Genomic DNA, 19227 nt, shown 5'->3' with positions numbered 1-19227 from the left:
ATTCATAAGGTATACACCAAGACATACTGTAATATCAACATATCAATATCCTAAATATAAATATAAAATCCTACAGACGGCTACTGCAGTGTTTTGGTGGACCAGAGGACTCTGCCCATGACATACAAATGCCAACTAAAATAAAATGATTATTAATAATAAAATGCAACCTTTTTGCCCCCCCCCCCCCCCCCCCGATTATGTCACTAAAATCTGATTGGCAATGACGTGTCTGAAGTAAAAAATAAAAAAAATTAAATCGCGAAACCGGGTAATGTTTGGTTAATGTGACGCTTGAGCAATTCATCTTTTGGCCTTTATAGAGAACACTTTAGTTTGTAAAACTAAATGAAACGAAAGTATATGAGTGGTACGCAGAAAATTCACAGTAACGATGAATTTAGAGCAAAGCTTCCCAAAATAACCACCTTGTTTGCAGACGACCTTGCCCCAGCTTCAAGGAAGACCGCATTTTCTGCAGGTAGGCATAACATTAGCCTCCATTGCTAGCTAACGAAGGGGAATGCATGGGTAACAACTCAGCATTTAGTATAAAAACATCCGCCTTTATTTCACTGAACTTGTTGGTAAACTACACCCACTAGGTAATTTCAACACTAAACATTTTCACCTCCACGACCCGAAACGTTAATAAAATCCCTCAGCACCTCTAGCTGCCATGCTCAGCCCCAGAATAGTAGTGAGCCCCAGCTTCGCATAGCAACTGCTATTTGCTAACTTCCACGATGACAACATAAATGGCGAGAATGAGCCGCAGCCCCAGTCAGAAACTGCTGAGTTACCACCCAGTGCAGCCACAGCGAGCTCCAGAACCAGGCAATAAACGCAAGTGTAGTAGTAAAATGTTTTGCTCAAAAGAATGGCTGGCGAAATGCCCGTATTTTTTCAGCGAGCTTAGCCTAAACGTATGTTTTACACCATGCAGCGATTAAATTGTAGGATTCCATAAACTAATCCCATAGTCAACAAGCAATCTGACATACGTAATGCACCAAAAGCGCGAAGTTGTAAATGGTGTAAAGTGTTCGATTTCAATGTACTGAAACGTTTGCGCTCAGATACCGCACAATTGAAACTGTGCGTATTCTATGCTATAGTGATGACAAAATGGTGGTTAGGACTATTTAGTTTTTATTTTTAACCATTGTAGTTTTGTAGACCTAGTTTTTGTCAGTTGTAGCTTAAATAAAAAAAATTGTTCAATTTGCGCAAGGGGAGGTGTGTCTCATTTGTTTGTTTGTTTTTTTTTTTTTTGCCACGAGGTGGGGGTGGCAGGCTCACCTTAATCTGGGGAAGGCCATAGGCCATTGCATTATTGATGTACTTTTTTCATAAACACCTTTTTCATTTTTGTGAATGTATTTTGTATACATCCCAGTTTATCATGTGTGAACTCATGCCATCAGGGTGCTGTGAATTATACCGCAGATCATTACACCATTTGGTACAAGGCTTTTGTCTTATACACTCTGCTCTTGTACACCCGCACGCACCCACAGTGTGTTTACTGAAAACTCCTTTGTGCCACACCAGAAGAAGCAGCTATTTGTTTGCGTTGCAGATTGGAGACAAGCATCACCATCGCCACCATTTGGAATTCATGAATATAAAACAGGGCTTTCAGATGCACTTGTAACAGAAGATGCTGTCAGCATATTTCACAAAGTGATTGAGTGACATCAGACATTACTGGAAATTTGACCCATTAACCCCCCTCCCTCCCCCTTGCTTCAGGCAGCCGCAGTATGAAAGAGAGAAATGCGCCCAAACCTGACACCGGTGTTGTTTATATTCTGCTCTCTGTGCCAGCACTTTTCTGAACAACATGCCAAGACTGCACCCCCCTGGAGCCCTGCACCAACCCTCACTGCATTGACAGCTCAGAGTCTGGTGATGACCCACAACCCATCGCCCAGCGTCTGCTCCACTACATATTTATCCCTCTCTTCCTTCAGGGAGGGAGAGGAGGAAGGAGAGAGAGAGGATTAGAGAAAGACAGAGGTAGGAAAGGAGTGAGAGAGCCAGTGAGAGAAAGGGTGGGGGAGAGGGAGAGAGCGAGAGATCATAAACAAGCGTTTGAGTTTCACCGCAGGGCAGTTCACTCTTGGTTCCCGTGCTCCAGACGAGAGGCTTCGAGCAAACGCTGGGAACCCAAGGTCGCGTCAGGGAGGGGCGGGCGGGTGGTTGTGGGTGTGGGGCCCTGGCTTGTGTAACTTGTGGTTTGCAACATGTCGACATGACAGAACAGAACGCGCAGGTCCTACAGCTGTACCGCATCATTAGTGCGGCATGTAATCTCGCATTTCATCAGCCGGCCTACCTGCTCCCCCACCCCCCACCCCCACCCCCACCCCACCCCCAAAAAAAAAAAAAAAAAAAAAACGGCGCCGCGCCCTTTTCACACTTTTGTTCCTATTTTGCAACGAACCATAAATTGGACGCTGACGGCTTTAATTTGTACGAAGCATGCCTGGCTGCCTCTGGCACAAGCAGGCAGCTGCGATAATAAGGTCAATATATATTCATTGTAGCGTCGCTTGATGCGCTGGGCGGCTGCGGAATGTGGCCGGAGCTGCAGCTTCCGCGGGCTGTAAAGTGGAAATGATGGACAGGCGGGAGAGCGGACGCGCGTCGAGGCGGGACTGTCCGGGGGCTCATCATTTATGCATGGGCTAAGCAACGCTGTGATTTAACTAATCATCATCACTCTCTTACTCCCTGCCTGTCAGGGGATTCTGCACTTCACTTCCATTGCCTGCCAGCTCCACATAATTAATGCCTCCCCGTGACTCCCGGCTCTTTTTATTTTTTTCCACCCTCTCTCTTCCCCCCCCCCCCTCGCCCCCCCGCTCTTAACTGTGAAATGTGTAATGGACGAGCTCTTTTGGTTTCTTCACTGGACCGCAGTGTTTTTATTCCGAAGCGGCTGCAATAAACGTATCGCTTCCTTTTTTTGATTCCTCTGTGACCGAGGCAGTTTGTTTTTCTGGCAGTTGGGCTGGGGCTGCGGTTGAGAGGCACAAAGACGTGCACGCATACTCGCGCGCTCACACGCACACCCACAAGCGCACACACGCACACACATGCTCGCACACGCTTGCACACACACGCACACACACGCAATAATACACACTTATACGCAGTCACGCAGACGCAAGCATTCAAGTATGGGAAAGAATTCTTTCTGTGAATGTTTACTGATTTTCCATCCAGAATTTGCATATTATGTATAAGCCTAAACTCACCGGGTAACAAATCTTCCAGTCTGCCAATTTAATATTTTTAGTTGATGACTCAAATCACACTCATGTTTCTAGACTGAAGCTTCTGTTATCGTGCATGTCAGCACACTGCCTCACAGAACATTTTTTTTCATAATTAATGTGTTATTGCATCAGGAATTCTGCTTGGGGCAGTTAAAATACAAACACATCAGCACTACCTACTGAACAAACACATTCATTTTCAGTGGGAAGTGGCAGTACAGTCAGATAGATTCCACTACTTATTGTCTGTTATTATTTTCCTACATGTTTTGCGTCCCTGTGGTCTTATGACCAACTTTACCCATAATTCCCAGCTGCTGCTCTCGTACCCCAGTACATAGCTCTTAGTTGGTGGTGCTGTGGAGAGCTCGCAGATCCACCGGTCAATTAGCAGCCTGGTCATTAGCATCACAAAGAAGTGGCAATCAACCAGAGGGCCCCAGTCCTCCTCAGATGTCAGCCCAGGACATCCCAGGCAATAAAAAACATGTATTCAACCTCAGGGAAGATGTGGGCAAGTTGTTTTTTGGTGGTGAAACTGTGGCGGTAAAGATTTTATGGTAGTAGCATAATAGTACCTTAATGGATCAGAGGCTAGGCATTAGAACGGACTAGTTCATTGGTAGGCGTAATGACTGATTTCAGAATTAAACTGTACTCTCAGGTAGGCTTGTTTGTTCCTCTTGCGGTTGTTTTGATAGGCTGAGTGCCCCATTCATCAACAGCAGGCCCATTTGAATCTGACAGTTGAGGACGTTATACTGTAGACGCACGTGCGTTTTCCCAGCTGGGTTGTGTCATAGAGCATTTCCTCTGCTCAGCTGCAAGCCAATGCAGCTTGTTGAAAAAGAACAAGATCTAGTTCAGAACCAGTTCTGAATATCTCTCCGGTCCCTGTGAGGCATAAAATATATTTGAGCAGATAATGTGTGCAGTAATAAGTTAATCTCTGTTAATGTGAACCAGCCTTAACGGGATAAAAAGTGTCACGTTAAGTAAATGGCTGCTAAGGGACCTCTTCAGTGACTGGCCTTACGTGCTGTAGTTTTTGTTCAATAGTTCTGGAATCAACTAGGCTTCCATTCCAAGTCCTGAGCGTCTCAGAAGAAAGAGTATTTTGAGAGAAAAGCAGCGTAGAGTCATGGGAACACAGAACACGTTTATTAAAATGTTAGTTCTACCAGAGATTTCCATGGACGGAAATCAATTAAGAAGCTATAAAAATTCATTTGGGTGGTAATGTCATGGCTGGAGCTTCAATTTCCCCCTTAAATTAGATCCACTCCCCTGTGCTTCGGTTTGAAATAAATCAATTTTGAGAGGAACGCTTATGAGATCCATGTTTCATTCTAACACACCTGCGTAGTGTGTAGCTGCTGCATACTGAGGAACAGGGTGTGGTAGCTCCTGGGTGGACAGCCAACAGAACCACAGCGCAAGGTGTTTGTCTGTTCATAACCTCTCATCCCGAGCAAGGCAGACTTCTGCAGTCAAATAAACTGGTGAAGAGGCTGCTTGTGATGTCTCTCTGCACATGGTCTGACTATAAAGCAGCCAAGTACTGCAAAACAAATATCATTTCTCATGTTAAATTAAATTGCGCAGAATGGAAATGTTTGACCGTGTGTTTTGTTTTGTTTTTTTGTGCTTTCGCTCGTTACCATGAGCACACATCGGGAGATTGTCTGTTTTGTGGAAGTAAACCTCCTGCCCGACGGCCTTCTGCTCGTCTGCAGTCTTCCTGTTGACTCTCGGCCCAGAGTGCCTCCAGCCAGCCTGTCATCACCTCACAAAGAAACACTTCAGCGTGCACCAGGGGACAAACTGAAATGGAGGACACATCTAAACATCCCCCACTGGGATAATATGATCAGGGGTACAGTGTAAATATGAAAATTCCTTATGAAATTACTCAGTTATTTTAGGTCATTTTTGTTGTGTATCAGATACAGCAGTTTATGCAACACTTTTCCAGCATGGATATAGTATTAAAGAACCATTCAGAGAGACCGGCAAAGACTCTTAGCCCGGCAGTGTCAGTGGAACCCTGTGGGTTTCCACATTGAGAGCTGAGCCAAAAACAAAAACTCCAAGCAGTACCAGTCAGGTGACCCTGCTCACATGATCACAGCCGCCGTTCCTGGTTTTCAGGAGCAGGTGACGTGGATCTGTCTCGCAATCCAAGCGCAGGTCCATCTGAGGGAAACGCAGAGATGGTTCACAGCCTCTCTGAGTGACACAAGTGTTTGTGTGTGTGTGTGTGTGGGGGGGGTGACTGGTGACCTGATTTAAAGAATCTGTCTCTGCTTTATATATGACAGACAGAAGAAAACAGATATTCTACAGTAGATCAAATTGTGTAAACGTCACCCCTTGTCTCACCCTCCTCCAAACCGCCGTGCTCCTGTGCCCGTTGCTGAGCTGAAGCAGCACGGCCGTTTGCCATGCTAATGGAGTTTAATGTGAGATGGATGTCTTTCCAGAGCTGGCAGGACGCGCGATCACCAGCGGGAGGCCAGAGAGAGGGGTGCAGCCCTCTGTGCCACCGCTGGGCTTTGTGCGGCCCCAGAGAGACGGATGGGGGTCTGTGAGCCTCCAGTCACCCGCAGGGAGACGGGCTCTGTCCCTGAACATTAGGCTCAGAGGAAGTGGGTGTGAGCAAGTGAGTGTCAGTACGTCTAAACATGCATGCCCCCCCCTCTACACATGCACGCACGCACGCAAGCACACACACACACACACCTCCATTTTGCACTCTCTTGCTTAGTATGGCTTGTCCATATTTTGTGAGAATGGCGATCCCAGGTCTCCCGGGGCGTGGCTGCATCACCCTGCCTGCGCTGATGTCACTGGGACACGGCTCGTGAACGCGGGGAGGCTGGTACCGAGGTACTTAGCGCAGTCGGTCCATCCCTGTGACGGGGAAGTGTTGCACTTCACGACGATGCTTCTCTCTCACATCTCAGTAATTATCGGCGCACTAAAGCGAGGTACGGAAGGAAGCCTTTTGTTTTGTTTCGCGAGACTGACGAGGCTTAAATTATAGTGCCACATTGTTATTTAATGCCGCTAATTCGGGTGTGTACTTGGACGGCTTTTTAATTCCTCGCTCTCTATATAACGTTAAAAGCCAGTATCAGGAGCCAATTAAGTGAAATTGCTGTGGAGGAGAGCCAGTGCAGACCTGGGCCAGTTCTTCGAGGCGGCTGTCTGGTGCGCCAGGCATCTCAGCCTGGATGGGAGGGACCAGGGAAGCGCACTGCCTGTGAGGGAACAGCGCAGACAACCGCAGTCGGCAAGGCCGCTTAACTTGCACCGGAGCACCGCTAGCAAGCCTGAGGAATGTAATTACTGCAGAAGGGAACTTATACAGCAAGGAAATGTTCTCCAAGGGAACTTGAACAGCAAGAGAACACTGCAGACCAGGGACCACAACCTACGTGGAAACGTGCCCTGATAGGCAGCACCAGCAGCACGGGGACAGACCGTAGGATTTCAGAAAGCAGGGGTGTACAGCCAGCTCTGTCACTCTGGCATTGGGAGGGTTAGGGTTAGGGCTCAGTCATAAGTAGAGCTGGGATTATTTAACGGTTTTCTCTACACAATGACAAGCGGGTTTGCCTGTAAGATTACTTGACTGTGTCTTATTTTTCTTCTCTTTTTTGGGGTGCCTAAAGGAATCGCAGAGCATTTTCTCCTGTTTTAATTCACACAGAACACAGGGACTAGACATTGTTTGATAAACATTTATTTTGCTCTTCTGGGAAACAAAGACATAAAAATAGACAGAGATTGGCTACATCTTAGAAATTGTGGCCTGAGATTGCAAAACGTTTAGCCGTAGCCTATAGCTTTATGTCTTTAGCGTGCACTGCATTCAAGGGGACAGAGGACGGCTACAGTAAAGTATGAGACTCTGTGGTAAATGCACTAAATGAAGTTAACCATCTCTTGTACTTGACAGTGGTTCCATACCAAAACTATTTTTAAAAAGGAGTGGGTGACAGTTATGAACATAGATACGTGACGCTTGTGGGGAAAAAATGTGCAAGTCTCACACACTGTGAACAATCTTATTTTGTAAGCTGCACCTGCATGTGCAACTTCTTTTGGTCTACAAAGAATACATTCATGCTTCAAGAGATCGTCAACGTGATCATTTTTGTGTCCTGCTTTCACAATGTTATAATCTTGCCTCTTGTGTAGCCTAGAATAGGTGTGTGTGTGTGGGGGTGAGAGATGTTGCACAACAATTCATGAACATTTAAATGCTGAAATGTCATAAAAATGTCATGTTGGTTTCTCTGATGGCAAGTTCTTGTGTACCCGAGTAAGTGGTCTCACCCCGAGTCATAAGTCTTCCTCTGCCCAGACCCTTGCTCAGCTGAATGTCCCTTTCACCTGCAGCAGTGGAGCGATCACTGTCCTGACGCGCAGTCCCTACCTGCCACTCACTCAGTCCTGGTCACGCCCCAGTGACGCCTCACCGTCCTCCGGCTGGAGATAATAATCTTTGTCTTATCAATTAATGATCTCAGATCTGTGGCTGCAAGACTAAGCACCTGGGCCGTGGTGCGTCTGAGTGATTCATAGGCTCTTAATGGCTGATGAACACTTGCTTAATCAGCAGCGATTATCCCATTAAGATGTGATGTTACCTTTTGGCCTGAGAGAAGTTACACTGTCGGCATTCCATCATTTCTTGTTTGTGTGCGTGCGTGCGCGTGTGTGTGTGTATATGTGTGTGTGGGTATATATGTGTGTGTGTGCATGCCTGCATTCAGGCGTGTGTGTATGTATGTGTGTGTGTGCACACGTGTGTTCAGGCATGTGTGTGCGTGTGCGTTCATGGTTTGGGTGTGTGTGAATGTGTGCGTGCATTCATGGTTTGGGTGTGTGTGAATGTGTGTGTGCATTCATGGTTTGGGGGGGTGTGTGTGTGTGTTTGTGTGTGAATGCGTGCGTGCGTTCATGGTTTGGGGGTGTGTGTGTGTGTGTGTGTGTGTGTGAATGTGTGCGTGCATTCATGGTTTGGGTGTGTGTGTGTGTGTGTGTGTGTAGGCAAGGTAATTCTTGTGAAAAGTCAGGGCGCAGTGCATGATTAAGTAGAACACGCAGAGTCTGACAGATTTAATCGCTCCTGTTGGGATGTGTTGAGGGCTAAAGCAGTGTTTCCACACTTCCCACAGCCCCCTCGCGCTGCGGCCCGCTGCCCTGGCAGCCGCTCGCCGTGGGAGGATAGGCTTCAGATTTAGAGCCGGAGCTGCAGACGTAAGAAAGCTCTGATCCATCCCTCTCCCCTGCCTCCCACACCCAGCAGCACCTCAGCAGCCAAGAGCCTCTCAGTGCAGGGGAACACGCCGAATGCGAGAGGTAGGGTTAAGCACCTGTGTGTGTGTGTGTGTGTGTGTGTGTGTGTAGTGCTCATGTGTGCATGTGCATGCATGTGTGTGTGTGTGTGTGTGTGTGTGTATGTACACGTGTGTGTGTGTGCATGTGTGCACAAATGTTTGTCAGAAGGCAGGTAGGCGTAACTCTGAAAGGCTGTCCAGTGCATTTCATCAACCATCACCTGACAACAAAATTACAGCAGTCAGCCTGGGCCGTGCAGTAAAGATAGATATTCAGAACCTGGCGCTGCTTTATGACAGGAGCTGCTGCAGGAACCAGGATCCAGGTCTGCAATTACCTCCCTGCTCCTCCGCCATGCCGTGGGCTGGACGTCAAGAGCAGCAGCCCTCGGCTGAACCCAGGGCCTGTACCGCCCACTCAAACCTGAACTCTCACACTCTCACACTCTACCTCACACTCACTCACACACTACCTCACACTTACTCTGCCTCACACTCAAACTCTACCTCACACTCTCACACATATATACATTCTCTCTTTCACACAAACTACCTCTCACTCATGCATACACACTCTCACACAAATTATCTCTTTCATACAAATACTCTCACTTTCAGACTCTCATACATACACACTATCTTATGCATACAAATTCTCCCTCTTATATTAACATTCACCTGAAGACACATACAATGTCTCTCTCACACACACATACTCTCTCGCACACCCCAGACACAAAAATGCACTTACACATACCCTCACTAACATACAAACTCACATACACATGCATTCACCTCAACATACACACACTGTCTCTCTCACACACACTTTCTTGCATATCCACATATGCACTCTTACACACCAGACGCACAAGTATACACTCTCACACGTCCCACGCATACACACATATACACTCTCTAGCACACCTCTCTCTCACGCACACGCACACCGTGTTCTAACTGATGCTCAGTCGGAGGGGGCGTGGCCTGTCAGCGCTGGGCCAGTGGAGCAGCGCGGGGAGGGCGGGGCCTCCAGCTCAGCCTGTTCTCAGACAGGTTTGCTGGCGGGGCTTGACGAGCCGGGCCCCGAGGCAGACGGCTGCTCACCGGGTCAGTGTTTAATACAGCAGCCTGTGGGGAGTGGAGGAGAGAGGGTGGAGAGACAGGTAGGGTGCCGGGGGGCGAGTATGAGGTGCACCAGGCTCTGTGTGCTACAGACTGACTGCTGAGAGTGCAGATAACCCAGCTGAACGTGGAAGCGTGCGATGTTGTGGCTCAGCCATTAGCGGCTAGGAGCTGGCACCGCCGGCGAGGGACTAGCTGTTACAGCAGGCCCGGCAGCATTAATGCCCAGCCGAAGCGAGTGCAGTAGCAATATGGCACATTAAAGAGGCGGTCGGGCTAATGCAGAGGGAAGCAAGACTTCTAATTAGCATTCATTAACAAAGCGGGAAAGAGAGATTATGGACGCTCAGCACTGCATTAGCTAATGTCATTCTCTCTCTTTTTTTCCCCTTATCAGCAGATCTGATGTGGGGTAGAGTGCTGTGCTGACTGGGTGGGGATGGAGCAGGGGGTATCGCATGGATCTGAGGTAGAGCAATGCTCTGAATTACAACTAAATGGAGATGCGGTGGGGGGGGTGTGTTGATCTACACTAGGGCAGCTGTCTGTGCAGTTTAACTGGGAGGGGAAGGGTAGGGTGTAGAGGGTAGAGCTGTCTGGCAGTTCTCTGTGCATTTTAAATGTGATGCAGTGGAGTAAGAGGTGGAGGGTAGAGAGTAGGGGGTAGATCCAAACTGTGTTAGTGTTCTTTACACTAACTGTGAAGCAAAGTATTGCCATCTGGTGACAGTCTGGCTTTGAAATCCCTTATTTCATGAAGGGCATTTCCTGTATCCCAAGTAGGTTTGATTTTCTGTTACATATTTTTGAAGCACGCATTTGTCTAGGCACAATGACACATGTAATTATGATTTATTTGCATTGCAGAAACCCTTATACTGGCTGGGAGCTTAAATTTTGCATACTACCCATTTGCACACGGTACATGTACTGAGAAAATTCAAATGAAGGCTCCTTTATGGAGGGTAAAGCCACAGAACACCAGATATGAACCTCTGACCCTCTGGTGTGTACTATATAGTATATGATTTTTTTTTTTAATTCATAGTAATGTTTCATGATGTATTCCTCCAGTTTATGGCTTCAATTTAGAGACATTATAAATCATATAAATGTATTGCTTTGTTCACTGTAAGCGCATATAAACAATTCTCATGAGCCACAGAATGTTCCTGTTTTATATTTATTTATTTATTTATTTATTTTTGCCTGTTTTATTTAACTGCAGTCACATAATTCACAAGATAATTAATGACAGTCTGGTAGCAGCTGAAATGCTAATAAGAAATAAATAGCTCTTAAATCGACCATGTGTTTGAAGGAGCAATAAACAAATTTTGCATCAGCATCAACTTCCTGCATCAGCTAAATTTCCTTTGCTCCTTAAAATAAATAACTGCAGCTCAACTGTTTGGAGAAAAAAAAAAAAAAAAAAAAACGTACTGACTCCCTTAAGAAATATGTCCCCTCTGTGATTGGTGATCGGCCGGCTCTCTGGAGTTTGGCCCTGGAGTTGTGTGTGCGTGGCTGAGAACGGAAGGTGCTGTGGGAAGGTGCTGTGGGAAGCTGTGTGTGCACGCGGTCTGTCAATATTAGTCCATTTGTTTGCGAGTGCACACTATAGATTAAATGGGATTGCTGAGTGATCCTTTTATAAACAACAGAGCTGGGGGTGGGTGTTTGCCTGATTTTATTAATTATTTATTATTATTATTTTTATATATATATAATACTTCGCTCGTGTGGTGGCTTCAACCCCAGACCCTCTATATCTACAGTATATAGTGGACAGGAAGTTGCAGTTTTTAAGATTTGAGAGTTTCCAGCAGTCTGAGTTCTTGCTATTTTTAGCCTGTGTATTGTTTTTGTCACCTTTAGAAAAGAAGCGGCTGACTGTTGGTTTATTAAAGTACATCATGTATAGTTCTGAGCTCGACATGAGGCTACATGTAAGGTAACACCCGTGGAAACCAGTCTGTTTTATTAACTTCCTTAACCACAGGCATTTCAATGCGGCTTTTGTAATTCAAGGAATAATGCATCGGTCTCATTCTGTGTTGAACTGACAGACTTTCTTCCTGATTCAGGGTAAACTGAGTCACGTCACTTGTGTTTTGGCTTCAGCCGATGCCATATCAGTAATGACAGGGTGATAGAGGGCCAGGGGGCTATTGGTCTGTGACTGTGCATCAAGCGGCCTTGATGTGGCCATTGACCTACTGGGAAGTGAACCCTGCCTGAAGGACTGTGCTGATACAGTACAGGGAAGCCCGGCGAGAGTTTACCTCTGAACGGCAGGCTCTGATTGGTGCTCACGAAATGACTAGCATGGTTGTTTGTCTCCCTTCGACATGACCCGCGACAAGGTCACCCTCAAGTGGCCGCGAGCGCTGTGGCCGATTGGCGCTCGGTGTTTGGACACCCCTGTTCATTAGCGCTGTGCAGAGGTCCATTAGTGCCCGTGTCGTTCTGACATGGTGTAAATTCCCCTCGCAGGCCCGGGGAAATGCCCGTTAATGAACGGCATGCGGAGGGGAGGGGTGGACTGGGCGGAGGACGGCCGCCCTGTCCCCTGTACAGGACGGCTGCTGTGCCCGGCCCACGGCGGATACACAACTGATAAAGGGAGGAATTCGAAGCGTACAGCTGTCCACCACGTGGAAAAAAGAAAAAAAAAGAGACAGAAGAGGGGAAAAAATGGAATGTCTTTCTTTGTCAAACAAGGAAGCGCCTGTGGCAAAAGCAAGCATGATTCTTGTGTCTCTCTCTTTTTTTTCTCTTTGAGGTTTATTGTCATTGCTGCTCTGTGGGCCGCAGAGTTCAGTGGAAGAGTACACTCAGCGCATGGCTACATACATAGCAACCTCTCCTGCTCTGTGTACTCTGCTAATATTGACTCTCCAGCCTGCACTGCCACTATTGAGTTTGGCCATCCACAATAATGTTTGACTAGCATTAGAACAACATTGAGATAACAGCTGAAGGCTGGGGCCAGCTCCCTTTTTGATCTGTGGCGAGGAATATATGTGGACGTCCTTAAAATCAAAGAAGGTTGCATTCAGTAACCGATCGCCATCCACATGCCTTTTTTTCCTTCCTTTTCTTTGTGTCCTCAGACGTGTTCCAACTGTGACATCACAGGACATGAGTGTTCGATTAACAGCAGCGGCGAGAGTTAATAATAATCGGAGCAGGCCATATAACGCCTTGCCCTGCATGTCATCGAGTTTGTTTGCAAGCTGGCTCGTCTGCGCTCGTTATATGGCCTTTGGGCTAAACGAACAATGTCATAAACATTCAGAGAAATGTCCATTTCCATTGCTACTTCTGTCCTTGGAGCCGTTCCCTTTACACTTGACTTTTGTTGTAAAATACTTTGGCTCAAGGAAGACCACTCTCTGCCAGCAGCTGTCTTTTTTCTTATTCTTCTCTCTATCTCTCTCTCTCTCTCTCTCTCTTGTTTTTTTTGGTCTGCGTTTGAATTTTAATTTAAGTGATAAGAGCTTATCATCTGCAACAAATAGCAGGTGTAAGGTTAATAGATGTGTCAGGGCTTGAAGGGCACCGTGAATGATTTGCAGCACCGTGCCTTTCAGCTGTAATGTATTTCATCTGGGTTGACTTTGGCTTGAGACCTCTGCAAACCACATAAATGGAACCAAACAAAATTCCAAGCTTGTTTGCACAGCCCTCTACCTTCGGTGCACGCCATTCTATATAAACCCCAGAAACAAGCGTTCTCTGGTAGTACACTTAGCTGTCAGTCACTCTTGCCAAACCTTATCTAATTCACTTGAATTCCTGTCTGATAAAGCTTCCTGTCTGAGTGAATTTTTTTAATTTTTTTGTAAAGGATAGACTCCAGGTTTTTAAGATGAATTTTGCATTATATAATTGTATTATTTTCATCTTTGACTAAGTAAATTCAAGCACACTCGAACTGCAACGATTTGCAGAACTTATGGGCCACACAATAATCCTCACTTGAAACCTGCAAATAGCAGTGGTTATGCAGACAATAAAAGATACATGACTTTTTTTTTAAACTTTCATAAATATTTTTTTTCATATTGCAGCATGAATTGTCGACTTCCTAGAAACATTCAAACCCAGCACTGTCGGTCTAATCCTCAAATGCCATTCATTCTGGTTCAAGTGCCATCTTGTGGCGTGCAAGGGAAGAGCTCAATTGGAGGAAGCAAAACAACCACAAACCGCACGCCTGACTTCCTGTAACCTCTGGCTCATTTTACTGACTGTGCAAAAGTGGAAAGGGCTGGGTTTTATTAGGTTACCTTCAGTTATTGAATCTGCTCAGCTGATCGTCCTAAAAGGCAACAAAATGCACACAGCCCGTAAATGCAATTACTGGTGTGTATTCAAGTGATAATGAGCTATCTAGGTGCCCTTCAAACCACCATAAAATATCAAACGCACTCATACACACGTACCTTTTTGCAATCGGGCTAATTGGTGCTGGTTTGTTGCAGAGCATTGGTCAGAACGCTTCCTGCTCTGTGGAGTCATTAGTGTTCCCAGAGCTGTCCCTTATTCGCTCGTGTTGGCTTCATTCATCAATATGTTAATGCAAAGATGTCTATGGTTAATAGGGCGTTGTTGCCCCTGTTAGTTTCTCCCAATCCATTAATCCTATACACCTGCTGTGTTGGGGGGGGGGGGGGGGGGGGGTGAGTTCGAGGCAGACAGCAAGGATACGCCTGTGAACTGACTGCAGGGTTAACCATTTTTAAACACAGCTACACTCAGCATAAAGGTGAAAGAAAGAGGTAGTAACTGAGTGGAAGCGGCAGACTGAATAGCTCTGGTGGGTGGTGGTGCCACCTACTGGATGAATGTGGGCCCCCACCCCATCTGATTCGCTCTTGGGTTGTGGCGAATTTTAATAGCTCCAGGTTATGTACTCACTCTGTTGTGTCAGCTAAATGAGCCATGTACAATGTAAATGAGAGTGTCTGCAGCACACTGGCCTGCGCTCCCAGCGCTATAATGACCTGTGATTCATGCGCGGGGGGAGGAGTGTCGCTGAGGTGGGATTGACTGGGCATGTGCAGCGATTGAGCGAGAGCGTGTGCTGCAGCGGGCGCCGCTGGGAGGGGTTATCTCTGCTCCACCACCCCGCCCCCCCCCTCCTGCTCCATCATCTTCTCAAGAGGGGTCTTATCACAAAGGTCTTCTTGTGTTAGAGCACAGGGCTAAGCAGATATCCATGGGTGGTAGGATGTTTTTTTGCCACTTTTTTTTTCCTCTTCTTCCTGGGCCTCTTCCAGACCGAGTCCAGCCACACCTCCGGGTAATCAACCCCAGAGCAGGTTTCCACTTAACGCAGGGTTGCCCCGGTCCTGGCTAACACCCCCTCCCCCCCCACCCACCACCCCCTAAATATAGGAATGGCCCAGTACAACTTCTCATGTAGCAGATCATGACTAACAGAAGCAAGGCTTTAACGACTGAGCATGATCTAATGCGTGATGCATGTGTTGCGTCAGTCTGTTTCTTTACATAAAGTGGCACTGAGTTTGCTTTGAGCTGACATTTGGCTACCAGCCCCAGAATAGTTAGCACTTGTTTCCCAGGAACACCACGGTCAATATTATTTTAATCCTTGGGAGGTATAATAAGGCACAATTTGTTTTTCGTTTTTTTTAATTTATTTTACGTCCCCACGACATGTCACATCATGTGCTGTACATGTACCGGGGCTTATTTTAAGGATCACAGTTGCGCCCACTCTCTGCTGTATAGAGCGCTCTTATTAGTCATGAGGATGGGTCTGTGGGGATGGAGGACTGCTGGTGCCTCCCGTATCCTGCTGGAGTTTGAACAGCCCCCTCCCTCCCCTTACCGCTCGCTGCCTGTCAGATCGGGTTCTGCATAGTGGGGGAAATGGCAGCGCCCTCCGGGCCAAAGTTTAGGCAGCCAGCCCCACGTCACCGCGCTCCGGAGCAAAGTTGGGGCTTCTGGGGCACGGCTCCTACTGCAGACCAGAACGGGCCTGATAAAGCTGTGTGCCTGTGACACATTATAAAAGCAAACCAACAACAATAATTACACTGTTTGCTATCAGTCCCCTCCATCTCCTGTGGTAATTATCCTTCTCACTGTTTGCACTTGGCACAACGTAACAGACAACCTTTATTGTGTCCTTATTGAGAAACTGCCATGCCTTTCTTTTTTTTTTTTTTACTGTTTCCAACAAGCCCCGGCCAATAAAATGTTAGATAAATATTGGAGTTGGCAGGACACGCAGAACATATCAGATCAGTAAAGCCATTGGCACCATTGATTGCTTTATGCATTCAACAGGGCTGGAAGAAAAGAAAGGAGACCAGGGGGAAACCAAAGTCTGTTCTCTATTAGAATCTACTAGGTGTCTCTGCAAACAGAGGTAATGCTGGGCAAACAAGGTTATTGGAGGCGGTTTCTAAGCTGATGTTAGCTCAGCAAACCCAGTCTCCGTGCGCACAGCTTCAAAGAATGTGACCACCTCCGAGTAACCTTTGATGTAAGTATTGATCCTGCCCAAGGGCCATGGGACGGAGGGGCGTTGGGTGCCCGGAGGGGGATTACCAGGGGGGCACGGGGCCAAGATGCAAATCTGGCCCTGAGAACCAGCGCACTGTCCCAAGGGGGACTGCGACAGCTGCCCCCACCCCCTGACACCCTGCCCACCCCCCCCCCCCCTCTACAGGGTCTGAGAGAGAGGGCAGGCAAACACAGGTTCAGCTTCCCACAGCAACTGCAGACCCCGGCCACTTATTCCTGTGTAGCATAGCAGTACACGTGACCAAAAGGGAGTACAGAAAGCAAGCTTACATTAAGAAACACATTAATACAGGCGTATTAAAACAGAGTCCCCCGATCTGTACAGGCAAATATATTATACGTGTGTGTGTGTACAGTGAGCTCCATAATATTTGGCTTGGTTGATTGATTTGGCTCTACAATTTTTGATTTGTGATCAAACATTTCAACATTTCAGCATAATGGTATTTGTTTTTATAAATGCGGGAACTATGTATAAAAAGGGCTGTAATTTCTACATGGCAAAACCGAAATACCCTTTAATAAAAGCTGAGATTATGCACTTTAATCCCATGTGAATTGTTTGAATACAAATCTAAAATTGTGTAGTCCAGAGCCAAGCCAAGAGAAAAAAAAAATGTCTTTGTCCCAAACATTATGGAGCTCACTGTATAAATAATTCAGTTTTATATAAATGTTTTAATTTTGGAGAGCAGGTAGTGCTGTTCCTTGTGTGTGTTTACTAACTACAGTAGAAATTATGGTGATTTTATAAAGTGATCATAATTCCTGAATGCAGTGCACGAAATACATAAATATTATGGTCACCAGCCAATCAGAAGCACAAATTATTCAGGATACAGCAGCAGGTTGATCCAACTGACATTACTGAATGAAATTTGATACTGCAATTTTGCCTTGTTTGGAACTAATTGTTTGTATCTGACAAGGCAGCGGCGTTTTTGTGCGAGACCTGAAGTTTGAAAGGTTAATCAATGTCTGCTCACGTATCGGAGGAGCAGATGCACTCAACGCTGCCTCTCTGTGATTAAACCGGCTCGCCGCTTCTGCCTTTCTTCACTTGAACATGCAATCTTCTTAGCATCAGGAACCAGAACGGCCTCGGCACTTCACCCCTTTCATTTACGCATGTATTTAGAAAACAACACCAGAAAGCCTTCCCCCTGCATCGCTTCCAGGCCTGGACAATCTGCACCTCCGTTACGGAGGGCTCTTCAGGCTGTCTGGCAGGGCGGAAAGCTCTTGCTTGGTAAATGGAATTAGTGCATTATCTTGGAGCTGGGCGGTGTGTGTGCATTAATGCCCTGGTACTCAGCGTGAGCATCACTCTCGCTCTCATCCACCTGAGCACCTCTCCGTCTCATACCCTTATAGCCTGGAGCCGGGCCTACGATCAGGCTGCAACGTCCAGCTTACTACAACTCACCAGCACCTTCTCTCGCCAAGAGGTTTCGCATCAAACCTGCGTTGGGACACAGTCTGCGTGATGCAATTTCCACCTGCCTGCGAGGGAGCAATGCTGGCTAAATCTAGTTAAACTCTGCGAGCATGCAACCAAGGTAACGGCATGACTGACATAATTTAATTCCCGAGATCAGGTTTCTGCGTCTGAGTTGCGGCCTTCCTGAGTGTGAAGGTGCTACACTAGCCAGCTACGGTGAAACAAAGAAGAACGGGTGTTTTCAAACCTGTGATCGTTAGACCTGAACTGCTAAGTTATTACAATTAAATGTTATGGCTTTCTCTGGGCTCCCGGCTGTAAATTTGTTGCCCTGGGATTTTTCCCTTTAAATCAGCGCTTGCACTGGCTTCTTGCTGCTCTGGCTTCTTTTTAAAGGGCTTGTGAAAGACTGCAGGACACACAGTGCTGCCGTTTAACTGCACCTGCTTTCACACACTATAACTCTGTTATTGTCCTTGTTACTGATGCCAAACTTAAATTGAAAACTTTCTTGCAGCAGGCGTTTGGACGCAGGGACAGAAAGCGTGAAGGATACCGAGTTAGCCCTTTCTGGCTGTCCGCACGTCTGCCGTTATGTCTGGAAACCGAATATTTTAGCGCATGTGAGCCTTTTAAGGAGGAGTTTTGGTTTAAGAAAACATTATTTGTGTGGATTTGCTGGCCTGTTCTCTGAGTCCTTGTAGTTGGAGCTTCTCTTCACTGAAAACCCTGGGTGACACAGTCTAGTCCATTTTCTTGTCAGCAACCCAATTTTTAAATGGATTATTTTTGCTACCTCAGCCATTGTTAAAATATCTCCAAAATTTTTGTGTTTTTCTGCCCTTGGGAGAGCAGCTCATCATTATCATTCATGTTTGGGTGTTTGCTAATTACTGCAGCTAAACTGCAAGTGTTGAAAAAAAAGTAATTGCAGTTACGGACTTAATGGATTGGCAGTGATGGTGGCATTAGTAGTTCAAGTTGGGAGGAAGGACACATTCTGTGAAAATTCAAAAATGAGAAAAGGCTTCTTTTTTTTTTTTTAATTCAGCATTTTAATATTCTTTTAAAATCTGAATAAATATTGACATTCCATTAAGTTGCTTGACTTCCTGACCATTTTCAACATTCACGGGCCAGAAGAGTCCTGGCCAAAACTGGGAGGGGTCGGTAACCCCTGTCCCAGCGCAGCTGTATCTAGAACGAGCCACATGGTGGGTCGTCTGTGGTGGCTTCCAGCTCAAGATCTTAACAACTTTGTGAGTCCGCAGCTGGAGATTTCAGATTGCTTATGTCCAAACTGACAGTGTTTTCAGCCAGAGCAGAGTCTCGTATAGGCCTGGGAGGCCCTTCTGGGACGGTGATATTTTTGGGGTTTGTGCAACCCGCGACGCGACGCTGCTCTCCAAAAGCCATGTTTGAGCACTGAACCACATTCGCCTCAGGGTGAAAGAGCTTG

The 19227-nt window shown here is 46.5% G+C and overlaps 2 long non-coding RNA genes across 2 annotated transcripts; both read left to right on the top strand.

The window, feature by feature from the left end:
• The first annotated feature begins 255 nt into the window (after nt 1-255).
• LOC135242360 (uncharacterized) lies at nt 256-11310 on the top strand. Its single transcript, XR_010326319.1, has 4 exons — nt 256-481; nt 1831-2022; nt 8477-8660; nt 8939-11310. It is a non-coding gene; the product is annotated as an uncharacterized LOC135242360 (long non-coding RNA).
• A 5969-nt stretch (nt 11311-17279) lies between these two features.
• LOC135242361 (uncharacterized) lies at nt 17280-19015 on the top strand. The gene is made up of 3 exons (XR_010326320.1): nt 17280-17576; nt 17702-17886; nt 18286-19015. It is a non-coding gene; the product is annotated as an uncharacterized LOC135242361 (long non-coding RNA).
• Nucleotides 19016-19227: the final 212 nt, after the last annotated feature.

This window comes from Anguilla rostrata, chromosome 16 (assembly GCF_018555375.3).
Source record: "Anguilla rostrata isolate EN2019 chromosome 16, ASM1855537v3, whole genome shotgun sequence".
Lineage (NCBI taxonomy): Eukaryota > Metazoa > Chordata > Actinopteri > Anguilliformes > Anguillidae > Anguilla > Anguilla rostrata.
The sequence above is the reverse complement of the archived record's forward strand: the minus strand, read 5'-3'. Positions and strand labels throughout refer to the sequence as shown.